The sequence below is a fragment of the Gymnoscopelus braueri genome (assembly GCF_963280865.1).
Source record: "Gymnoscopelus braueri genome assembly, chromosome: 7".
Taxonomy (NCBI): Eukaryota; Metazoa; Chordata; class Actinopteri; order Myctophiformes; family Myctophidae; genus Gymnoscopelus; species Gymnoscopelus braueri.
The window spans coordinates 27,244,214-27,256,029 of record NC_137608.1 but is presented as its reverse complement, the minus strand read 5'-3'; positions in this window follow the sequence as shown (position 1 = coordinate 27,256,029).

Genomic DNA, 11,816 nt, shown 5'->3' with positions numbered 1-11,816 from the left:
AAAATCGACTTAAAAAATATCATTTTGTAAGGGCACGGTGGCGCAGTCGGTAGTGCTGTCGCCTCACAGCTAGAAGGTCCTGGGTTCGATTCCCGCCGGGGACGCTGTGGGTGCTGGGGGTGTGTCTTCTGCTCCGCGTCACCAGCGCCCATACCCTAGGTGGGGTTGGCGAAAGGGCCTACTCTGTGTGGAGTTTGCATGTTCTCCCCGTGTCTCCTAGGGTAGTTAATACCCTCACAAAAACATGTAATCCTGGTCACTATACTGCCTCAGCCGGGGCGCCTGATGGAGGGGAAGGGAACTGGTTGGAATAACGTGTTCCTTCCATGCGCTACGTCCAACCAGGGAAACTCCCCCCTGTCAGGTGACAAGAAGGTCAGTTGGCTCTCATGCATTGAAGGAGGCATGAGCTCGGCCCTGGCCTCCCTAGTCTGGTGGGGGGAGTGCAGTGCCCAGGATCACTTAGCAAATTGGCACCTGGTGAAAAAAGGGTTACAAAATCGAGGGATAAAAAAATTTGGAAAAAAAAAATACATATATCATTTTGTGCACCTGTGTCACCAATTATATTCTTTGAGTATTCTGGGGGGGATAAAAGTATTCTGCTGATTGTGCTCTGTTATTGGTTTGGAAATGTAACATTAGAAAATTCATCTCCTCAATCCTTTCCATAAAGTCATTCATTCATTTCCACCATGAGAAAATGTTCTGATGCCCTTGGCGATACAATGAGAGAGCAAGACACGGAGTCAGGTGTATTCTTGTATAATTACCCTTGAGAAATTCCTCTCCCCGAGCACCCAGAGTCAAGCTCAATATCCAGGCCCCAGGCTAGGATCTCCGTCTTTCTCTCAATCTTTCTCACGTTCTCTCAATCTCTGCCTGCCCATCGTCTGTGTTCTGCCTTGACACCCCAATCGCCCCTTCTTCATCTCTCTCTCTCTCTCTTTTTCTCTCTCTCTCTGTCTCGCACTCTCTCTCAGTCTCTCTCTCTCTCTCAGGGGAAAAGGGAATAAAGGGATTTCATTTCATGGCTCACTTCAGAAGGCTTAAGTCCAAACATTTGATTGAGTGAGGTGAATACATTACTAATTAAAGGTAGAGAAATGGTCTCCATTCTAGACAGGTGTATCTAGTGGGTAAGTATGTGAGGGTAAATGTAGGCACACATGTACACACGCGGGCGCATGCATGTGGGCGCACGCGCACACAAAATACAGGTCAAAGCGGATATCAGTTTCCTTTGCAATGCACAAGCCAAGTCTGCCCCGCTGATGGCCCATATACTCTCATTCAAAACGGATGCGTATTAGTCCATGGGCCAGACCAGAATTCTGTATCACCTAAGGTGGCAACATCTTTATTTATTTCTCTCTCTCTCTCTCTCTCTCTCTCTCTCTCTCTCTCTCTCTCGCGGAAACATTTAGTTAGCTGGTTTTCTGCACACCAGCAACGAAAAAGACAGTACTACTTGTAGATTATATGACTCAACTGGCTGAAAAGGCTCCAACATGTCTTACGTTTATTTTCAAGCCACCATGTTTGTGGTCAAAGATAAAGATTCTCTCCATTGCAGACTGGCCGAAGAGGGCAGGCCAAAGAGTACAGCAGCCGTCCGGTCCGTCACTGATCACATGACCCCAAAAGATTGATTCTGTCATTCTCGGCTGCACAGAAGGTGGGGCAGTTTTCTAATGTCCACACATCAGCCTTAAAGTACACAAAGGACATAGTTTAATGGTGAAAATGGGTGGTATTTCCCTGTAACATCAATCGTTTTCCTGTCTTTGCATCTCTTAATTTCCATCTACCTCTCCTTGGCTCTGTTTACTGCTACAGTATGCTGCCCTATTGTCTCCTCTCCTCTCCTCTCCTCTCCTCTCCTCTCCTCTCCTCTCCTCTCCTCTCCTCTCCTCTGCCTTCCTCTACAAGATAAGGGAAACTATGTGATCGAGTATGTTGAGTATCAATTACTCTCTTGAGCCAGGTGTGTGTGTGTGTGTGTGTGTGTGTGTGTGTGTGTGTGTGTGTGTGTGTGTGTGTGTGTGTGTGTGTGTGTGTGTGTGTGTGTGTGTGTGTGTGTGTGTGTGTGTGTGTGTGTGTGTGTGTGTGTGTGTGTGTGTGTGTTTTCATGTGTGTGGGTCTTAATGTTGTGGTTAGATTTACGGTGCCTAGGAGAGCTCTCTTAGGGAGATAGTATAATGTTGTATGGAGGTGCTTGGGTCTAGATTTGGGCCTGTGATGCCCCAAACTCATCCCTCTCTGTCGCATTAGGCTACCATTAGCAGGCAAAAGCCAAGAGTATGGGGGCTGTGTAGAAACCTTCGAAATTGTGCTTGGTAAACACAAACGTACTGCACAAATGCAAAAAGGTGCAGCCAATTATTAGCAAAGCAGAAGTAATGTGGGGTGTTTCTGGCATGATGTATTGTCTTGCGATGGTAACCACATGAAGTGTCCCTATTATTCTGTGCCGAAGATTCAGCCAAAATAGCAGATCTACAAACTCACAACAAAGCTTGGCTAGTAGATCCACTATTTCCGGCAGAGATTTGGTGTAGAGGGAAAAAGGGAGCGGACCAACTATAGAGCCCTGGAGGACCCCGGTCAACTAAGTACTGTATATAGGGTTTAAGCGGTTAACTAAGGTTATACTCTTGCTCATTATCCACTTCTGTAAAGACATGAGCAGCAGCTGCCAGTTTAATAACTACACACATTCCAAACAGTTATTCACCACAAGATATTGCTCAACTTTGGAAGTCCTCCTGCATTGTTTTTATAATTTTTAAAAATGGGGGCGGGGGTATTTTGTTGCCCCGCAAGAAAGGGGCATTTCTTAGCAAAAATGGCGTGCACTCCTAAAAGTGTCCGTTTCACAATTTATTTAGCCGTCAAAAGGGGCATGGCTTTGCAAAAAAGGCAGTTTCTTCAGAATGTGGGCGTGTCGCTTCCCAAGTTCCCATGCTCTGGAGGTGCGGGCAAAGAGTACCCATTCTCTGGAGGGGCGTCACAGAGTGCCTTGCAGTTAGAAATTGCACCTCTCATTGAACAGGATAATAACATCAACGATGTCATGCGATGTCGGAAGATTGTCTGCAGGCCTTCAAAAATGTTGTATATCTCAGGTATGTGTGATTATCTCAGGTATGTGTATAGCTTTAACATATAGACGTTAGCAAGTGATGCAATGCTAGTGTGCCACCTGGTCCACAGTGGCCAGCCGCCAGACACGGTGCTCTTCGATAGCGCCCGCACAGGGAGTCGTATCGGAAGGGGAACGACTCGTTGGATCCGGGCTGGTGAGACGCTTCCAACGGTGCGCGACTTGAGTCTGTCCGTCACCCCCCGGACGTTCTGGGCACAATAAACCACCTCCCGCGGAGATCGAGGGGGACTACCCTGTTTTCAGACTGTTACCACAGTCATAATTGACATTTTAATACGTCAAAGTTCTTGTTAGTAAAAGGTTAAACATGACTGGTTTAGTTCAGTTTGTGGATGCAGAAGTGGCAGGATCTTTTTTCTTTGCTCTCTGTGTGTCAGGAATAAATATTCTACTTATGTTGTTGAAGGCCATTGGAAAGTGTCTGATGGAACGCAGGCTTATAATTACCGTCTGCTCTGACTGAAACACACGCACGCACGCACGCACGCACGCACGCACGCACGCACGCACGCACGCACACACACACACACACACACACACACACACACACACACACACACACACACACACACACACACACACACACACACACACACACACACACACACACACACACACACACACACACACATAATTGCAGGATCATTGTTTCTGAGGTAATGTTCCTGGCTTTTAGTGCGCTGCCATTTAATAGCTTCCCTGGTGAGATGGAGAGATGCATGTTGGCACAACAATGCACAAGTAACCAATACTAACTTATGCAAACACAACTGCACGCAGGCATTGCAAATGTATGTATACCCACATTATGGAGGCATGTGGACACACACACACACACACAAACACACACACACACACACACACACACACACACACACACACACACACACACACACACACACACACACACACACACACACACACACACACACACACACACACACACACACACACACACACACACACACACCTACGTCTACCTTTACCCCACACATGGATGATGTCCTTGAGAGCTAGTGACAGCAGCAAGCATGCATACTAACGAGGCCCACAGCACACACCTGAATTACCTTTATCTCTCTCTCTCTCTGTGTGTGTGTGTGTGTGTGTACTGTATGTGTGTATGTGACTGTGTGTCTGGTGGCTGTGTCTCTGTGAGAATGTGTATCTTGGGCCTTTGTAAGCTCATCACAGGCATTTGCACCCTCTATAGAAACCAGATTAGATCTATGCTTATGCTACCCCCACATCCATCCAAGGTCACTTCACAAACAGCACAGGACAGTAAAGGACAATCAGCATTTGTGGTGCACAATCAAAATAGGAGCTGTATAGCTTTCACAGTCTCAATTTAGGCATTTAGCAGACTTATCCATAACAACTTACAAGTGTGAGATCAGAGTAAGCATGAACCCTAGTCAACAAACACCAAGGTAGATAGTCACATACTATAGGTAGAGTGCAAAGAGAACAATACAGAGTCTCAAAGAAAGTAGGATACCAGGTAATTATCAAACCTAGCATCTGTCTAAACAACATGCTATCTAAATAGCATTCTTAACATTTGTGGTCAAGAAAAACTCATCTAAATAAAAAAACATCTGAAAAAGTAACCAACACTATATCTGCATATATCTATCAAATCTGGTTACATTTCTAAAACATTTTAGAGCTACAAATAGTTAAAGAGGTGGGGCCATGCGGTTTTTCATGTGTCTATGAGGTTGATAGAACTTCATTAAGCCCCCTGGTGGTGTTTTTATGGTGTTTTATGTCTTCTCTGACTATTTTGAGTTTATACCTGGAGGCTGAAACCTTGTGGGTCAAACGTGCCAATAGAAAAACAGCCCTTTAGTGACATAGTAAAAATATACCCTCCCCCTCATTATCATTAACAGGTGTGGGCATGAGGAGGAGGAGGGACTAGGACAGGTGGGTAGTGCTAAGGTGGTGGAGGAGGTGCTAAGGTGAGAACCAAGTATACTTAATGAACTGGAGGCGTGTCCACATAAAAAAATAATTTGAACAATTTCTGTACAATTTATTTGAAAAAAAATCTTCCTCTTAGTATAACCATAATACCTGATGATTATGTTTTAGGGGGGGAAAAATCACTGAAAATCACGGCACCCCGTCTTTAAACTAATGCATATTTGCGAACGCGGAAGGAGGCGCGGAAGGAGGCGCGGCGAAGCCGCGCCTCCGACCAAGTGGAGCTTACTATGTAACCCTGCTCAGGTTGTGGGTCTGTCTGTCTGTCTGTCTGTCTGTCTGTCTGTCTGTCTGTGTGCATGCACTACCTATGTAGAGGGCGCCAGAGTGCAGGAATTTAGACATTCAGACAATGCTCTGATTTAAATGCAACACCACACACACACACACACACACACACACACACACACACACACACACACACACACACACACACACACACACACACACACACACATAAACACACACACAATGTTCTCTCCCCCCCTCTCATCACAGTGAAATAACACGGATTACAAGTCCGTAAATACACAATATTTTCGAGCTGCGTTCGCTTCCAGCGTTCGCGCGTCTTACTTGTTGTAATATGCTGTCATCATCGGTGAAGCTGGAAATTGATACAAATGATATGGAACTGACTGGAAGTAGTTCTTTTGGATATCACTTTGGGTATTGAAATGAGAATCCACATTTGTAATAGAATTCACATATCACAGCCTTATCCTGGGACAATAGACCAAATTATCATAATGTCAGCACAACCAAACATATCCGGGTGGATAATACTAGCAACATCACATTGGGGCAGTATTATTTATTAACCTTATTTTTGCAAGAAGAAGATGATATGATATTGAGCATTTCATTTATACTAGAGGTTCGGCCCTCACATCAATAGTTTGGGCTGCTACGCTGCCCTCACACCTACATCGCACTGTGTGCCTTTTGGATCCATATGTAGAGATCTCTGTATCTGTCAGTCCTTGTCCATTTAATGCCCATATGTGGAGAGCTCTGATGTCATCAGTATATCGTCGCTGTCCGGCGGGAACCAGCGAACTCCATTTTCAGGTTTTTTTTCTCCCCCATAAATCAACGCTATTGAACACCCTTTACGTCTGAGTAAAAAATAAAAAAGTGAACCTTGAAAAGTATCAAAAAGCGCCTCTGACAAAACCTCCCAACTCCATTGGATCCTCAAACTGTCCGTCAAACCAAGCAACTCCACCCCGTCTCCTCCTGCTGCTTTGCCGTTCCACAGCACAACGCAGTGAGCCGACACAGAGGACAGATCTGCCGCGGACATAAGTGTATTTGAAACCTCTCCCTCCACTGCGATTGGAGCTATTGTCAGGCGTCAGCTGTTCGGACAAAACTCCTAACTCCACTTGAGCTGGATTTGGGTAAAGTGGGGATAATATAATGGTACATGCAAGTATCTGACAATATATAAAGTCACTATACCAACTTTGATGAGACAATATTGCTTTGTTTTAAAAATATAAGGTTTTCTAAAAAATGCGTTTTGCTACTCCCAGTAGCCAATTTTAATATAGGAGATTGTGTATATCCACCTGGAAATACTACCTACCTCTGTTTGTTTGCTGTACATGCACGCTTCTTTATGTCACCAGAAGTGAATTAAAAAGTAAAGTTTCTTCAAGATGAAGCTGTGTTTTGAATGCAGCGTTATACAAATGAATAGAAGACATTTGGGATTACACTGTGAGCGTTGTGGAGTTTATAACCAGATTTTGACATAGTTTTGTTGCTGTTAATCCAATTCAAGTATTGTCTTTGTTTTTTGGAATCTTCATTCATCGTAAAGGAAAGTTATACAAACAGAAATTCTCCTCGTATTCAGCACATCATGTGGTAAATAAACGATAGAAATTAAGTAATTTCTTGGGTGAAATTTCTTTTAAGTGTTTCTCAGGGACACTTCGACATGTAGACAGGGTATGTGTGTGTGTGTGTCTGTGTGTCCATGTGACCTCTGCTGTCAATCCAGTGCTTAATTATTCTGGCCTCTTATTTTCTTATCGCTCATGCCCCATCTTCATCAGTGACTCTTTCTACCCTTATCTTTTTTCTCTCGTTACTATGTAGCAGTAGGCTCCCCTTTACTTTATCACACATCTCCTCCAATTAGGTTTTTTAATGAAGCAAGAAGTCGCATTAAAGACACAGGAAGTCTAGTTAACACAGCATGACAAACGCAACTGGACCTATGACCCTCTCTTTCTGTGTGTGTGTGTGTGTGTGTGTGTGTGTGTGTGTGTGTGTGTGTGTGTGTGTGTGTGTGTGTGTGTGCGTGTGCGTGTGCGTGTGTGTGTGCATACAGAGAGCTGCTGAAGATGCGGAATGTGGGATAAGGAAATAGAGGCCACAATAACTAAGGACATAATTGACACCAAAACAAAGAGAGAAACAGAAAGAAAGAAAGCCTAGTAATGTCATTTAATTCTGTGTCCATTGTCCTGGTTTTTAAGATGTAAAATGTAAAAAAATATGTTATCGAGACTGATGGCAGGGGAGGAAGTCTAAATGCCATTGTGACAATGAAACTCCGGGGAGTGTTTATACTCACAGAGGGAAAATGTTCTACAGCAAACAAAAACAAAAAGAGAATGCTTTAATGTGGGAAACGTATTACACAAATGGCCCTACATCCAATCTCTCAGGATCGATTCGTGTGTGTGTGTGTGTGTGTGTGTGTGTGTGTGTGTGTGTGTGTGTGTGTGTGTGTGTGTGTGTGTGTGTGTGTGTGTGTGTGTGTGTGTGTGTGTGTTCTTTTTTTATTGGAGCAATCAGATATTTTCCAATTATTTTTTCTTTGTAAGGAAATTAATAGTCTGGAAAGCAGGAAACAGAGATGCTCACTGCCAAGACGTACAGGGGGATTCAGAGTGTGGGGGAGTGGCTACACAGTAAAATGCATTTAACTCTTGAGAGTTTACAGATGTAACCAAATGTACCCATTTGTATACTCTTTGAGTTACAAATGGTTAAATTAACACTGACTATTTCACTATGTTGGCCTGGGGGAGATTGTATGTGTTGGTGTGATGTTTTGATTTAGCCGGCATCGTATTTTCTGTATATTTGTGTTAAGGACCCCCATGAAATAGAAATGGTTCATCGCAAGGGGTTTATCCTTCTAATAAAAGTTTTTAAACGGAAATGTTTGTGAAAACATCTGCGATGAGAAATGGGCTATGCAGTAACTACTTGATTCTACACAACTACTTTGATATTATTAATTACTTTGTGGACCAACGTGACATCCAGGCGGGGCATGATACAAGGCATTTCCCAGAATCAGTGCTTAATGACGGTTAAGGTTTTGCAGATAGATGGTGTGTGGAGGTTGGAAACATGGAGTTAGGTTCCAACCTTTTTAACTCTATGGTTCCAACCCGCCCTCATCGCTGTGATTGGCTAAATTCACTGCCAGCTGCTGTTTCATTATGAAATATGCCATGATACAGAAATGAACTTGTAGCTGCCCACGAACTCCACCACCTCCCCATACAACGCTGTTGACCGGTGGGAACCGTAACAACAACTTGTGTTAGCCTAATATTAATAAGGAATAACATGCCAGTTTCACACCCAACCTTAACTTCCAGTATAACATAGAGGAAATATTGCATCATCTCACCATCCAGTATATTTTTGGCTGGATCGCAGTGGGCCAGCCAGCCATATGAATGTGAATGTCTCTGAGTCACTGAGTGACTGACTGATGAAGTTGTACCATTGATCGGCCAGTTGGCATAAAACCGAACTAGACAATCAGAGAGCAATCATCCCTCCAGGCTATGGGATGTATCCTATCATCGGTTGGCATAACGACAAACTATCCAATAAGAAAGCCTGGGGCCAAAAAAAGCTATGTGCTAAAAGAACAATGACGGTTTATCTGGAAACAATCAATTTCACCTACAGTCCAATAAAAAATGTTCCTGGTTATATTTTGATAAGAAATAGGTCATGTTGCTCAAGCTGGATTAATTTTACATCTACAGTAGCCTACAACGGTTAGTGTAAAGGTTTGTTGACAATATTTGGGAGTTTCCATAGAGGAAACTGTTGCTTACATGGTTGCTACATGCTACTCTATCACATTCAATAATCTGAGTGGCTGCCACCCAGATGAGAAGTATCTTGTTAATGTTATGTAAAACTTGGGTTGTGTTTTGGGGAAGACTTCTGAATAAATAAGCCCTCCATACATGGTCCAGCTGTAAACTGTACATTTTGACATAGTATTGCTCCCCTTTCAAATAAGACATTAAGAAGAGCTTGATCTCCGCTGTGCAGGAATGCTAAGCACTAAATACCACACAAGTTTCAATTCCTGCTATATCTCTTCACAGCAGATATTCTCCTGCATGTCAGAGCACTGGCCGCTCAGTCAAAGTTCTGACTCTTCTAAAAAGTCCACCCGGAGCAAAGAAATCAATTCCGTAACGGATTATTTGATGAAAATAAAGACCAAACTCAGATACCCTTAACCGGAGGCCCCGGGCTAATCACAGCGTTAAATATTTGCAACTGTATTGATTGTTTAAATGAGTTGGTCTGTAGTTATATCCCCAAATAACCCCCAAATTATTTTGTTAACCTTTCAATTAATTAATTAATTTGTATTCTGTTTCTTGGTTCAACAACTGAGTTTTGCTTACAGACGATGTGGAATGTCTTTCTGCATGTATACCATTTTGTGAATATGTTTATACATTTACATTCAAGAGCGTAGGAAGAGGCTTGAAAGTTTATCTTAAAACCTGAAATTGATTGAAGAAACATTTGTGAGGTATTTGCAACATTTTCAAACAAGAGGTATCAAAACAAAAGGACCAAGCAGCAAACAGAAAGCTACTTTCTTTAGATCCATATTGAGTTTTTTTTGTCAAAATGCACGTTGTATTGTTTGAACATCATGCACTTCATTTATTTAATTCTGAAGATTCATATATTTTTTAATAAAGTTATTCAAGTGTGGGATTCATATGTATGTATGTTCTGGCCCCACAGTGGTGGAATGAACTCCCCACTGATGTCAGGACAGCAGAGTCACTGCCCATCTTTCTCCGCAGGCTGAAAACCCACCTCTTCAGGAAACACTACCCTTCCTCTTCGCCTTGCCTACTTGTTGTACTAGTTGTACGAGCTCTTGTTTTATTGGATCTTGTTTATTCGATACACTTATTTTGTTTTAGCTCTTGCTCATTTCATTTTCCTATTTGTCTCATCTGTTTAAGAAGTAGGTAGCTGATATATTGCACTTTTACCTTAGCGCTAGGTATACTCTTAGTTGCTTGTTTTAGAAGAGAATGCACTTAAGACTTCTGGTGATTAGTAGTTTCGTCATATATATATATATATATATATATATATATATATATATATATATATACGCACACACACACACACACACACACACACACACACACACACACACACACACACACACACACACACACACACACACACACACACACACACTCTGTAGGCCTATATAATATGAATATCCATAGCGTTCACATCAACCCTTGCACAATGTGCCAACTGATGCCAGTTCCCTTATTATTTTTTAAATGGTTTAATTTTAAATGTTTGCTGTCTTCTCTCTAAAACTAAAGTGTTGTGCCTTCGTGCCCCGTGATAATGTGAAAAACAGATCTTCATTTTGATGTGCCTGATTCAATAAATCCTCGATGATAAAACAATGGATAATATAGATAAAAAGAGAGATACAGTAAGAAGGGCTTTCACTTCTGTTCTCTTCAGTATCATTGTCAATTTAATCCCCCTATTCCTTGAATGCCTACAAACACACTCCCATGATGGTGTTAAGCACCAAACCCTCCTAATCCCTAATCCAAGGTCTCTAGCAGATTAAGACAAAACCCTGGGGACTTGAAGCATGGGTGGAAATGATAGATAAATAGAGGGACAAGACTGATGGGTGAGAGATAGATTGATCTATGTGGGAAGGAAAGAGAAGGATGAATATGGGGTTATATTGTCCCTACAAAAGCATGCATTCCCCATTAGGGGAAAACTGAAACAAATAGCTGCCTAACCAATCAAAGTGGCCTGGTAAGAAATGGGTGATAGATGAATGCAGGTTTTGCTACATTGCTCTCTCGTTGTTCACATATGGGAAACAGCGCCCTCTGGCGATGATATAGAAGCTTCACATTCACTCCCTCAGGGCCAAACCCTTTTTGGCCCGATGGGTCTTCCGTCGCTTTCCGGTAATCCCCTCCCGAAGGTATTATAGGAGACCGGAATGCGGAAGTCGTTCTCTTGGCTTCCTTCTGCATACGGTGAAGGAGCTTCACGACAAATCTACAATAGAACGAGATCTGCGGGTCATCAAAACTCTAGAGCGACTGGTCGGATTCTCGGTCCACAGAGTTCCCCAGACCTCCTTCTCTCCCTCCTATCCCCGCTGTGCTTTTCCGGATGAGGAAAACACAGCATTCTACGGACGTTAAACTAACCAGATTAGTTACCTTGGCTAGCTAGCTTTTAGCTTAGCCTGGCCTCTAGCTTGCTCAGTGGCTTTGGCCTAGTCTAGCCTAGCCTAGCCTAGCCACCTACGTCCTTTACGATGGCTCGACGAGAGCCCAACACTACC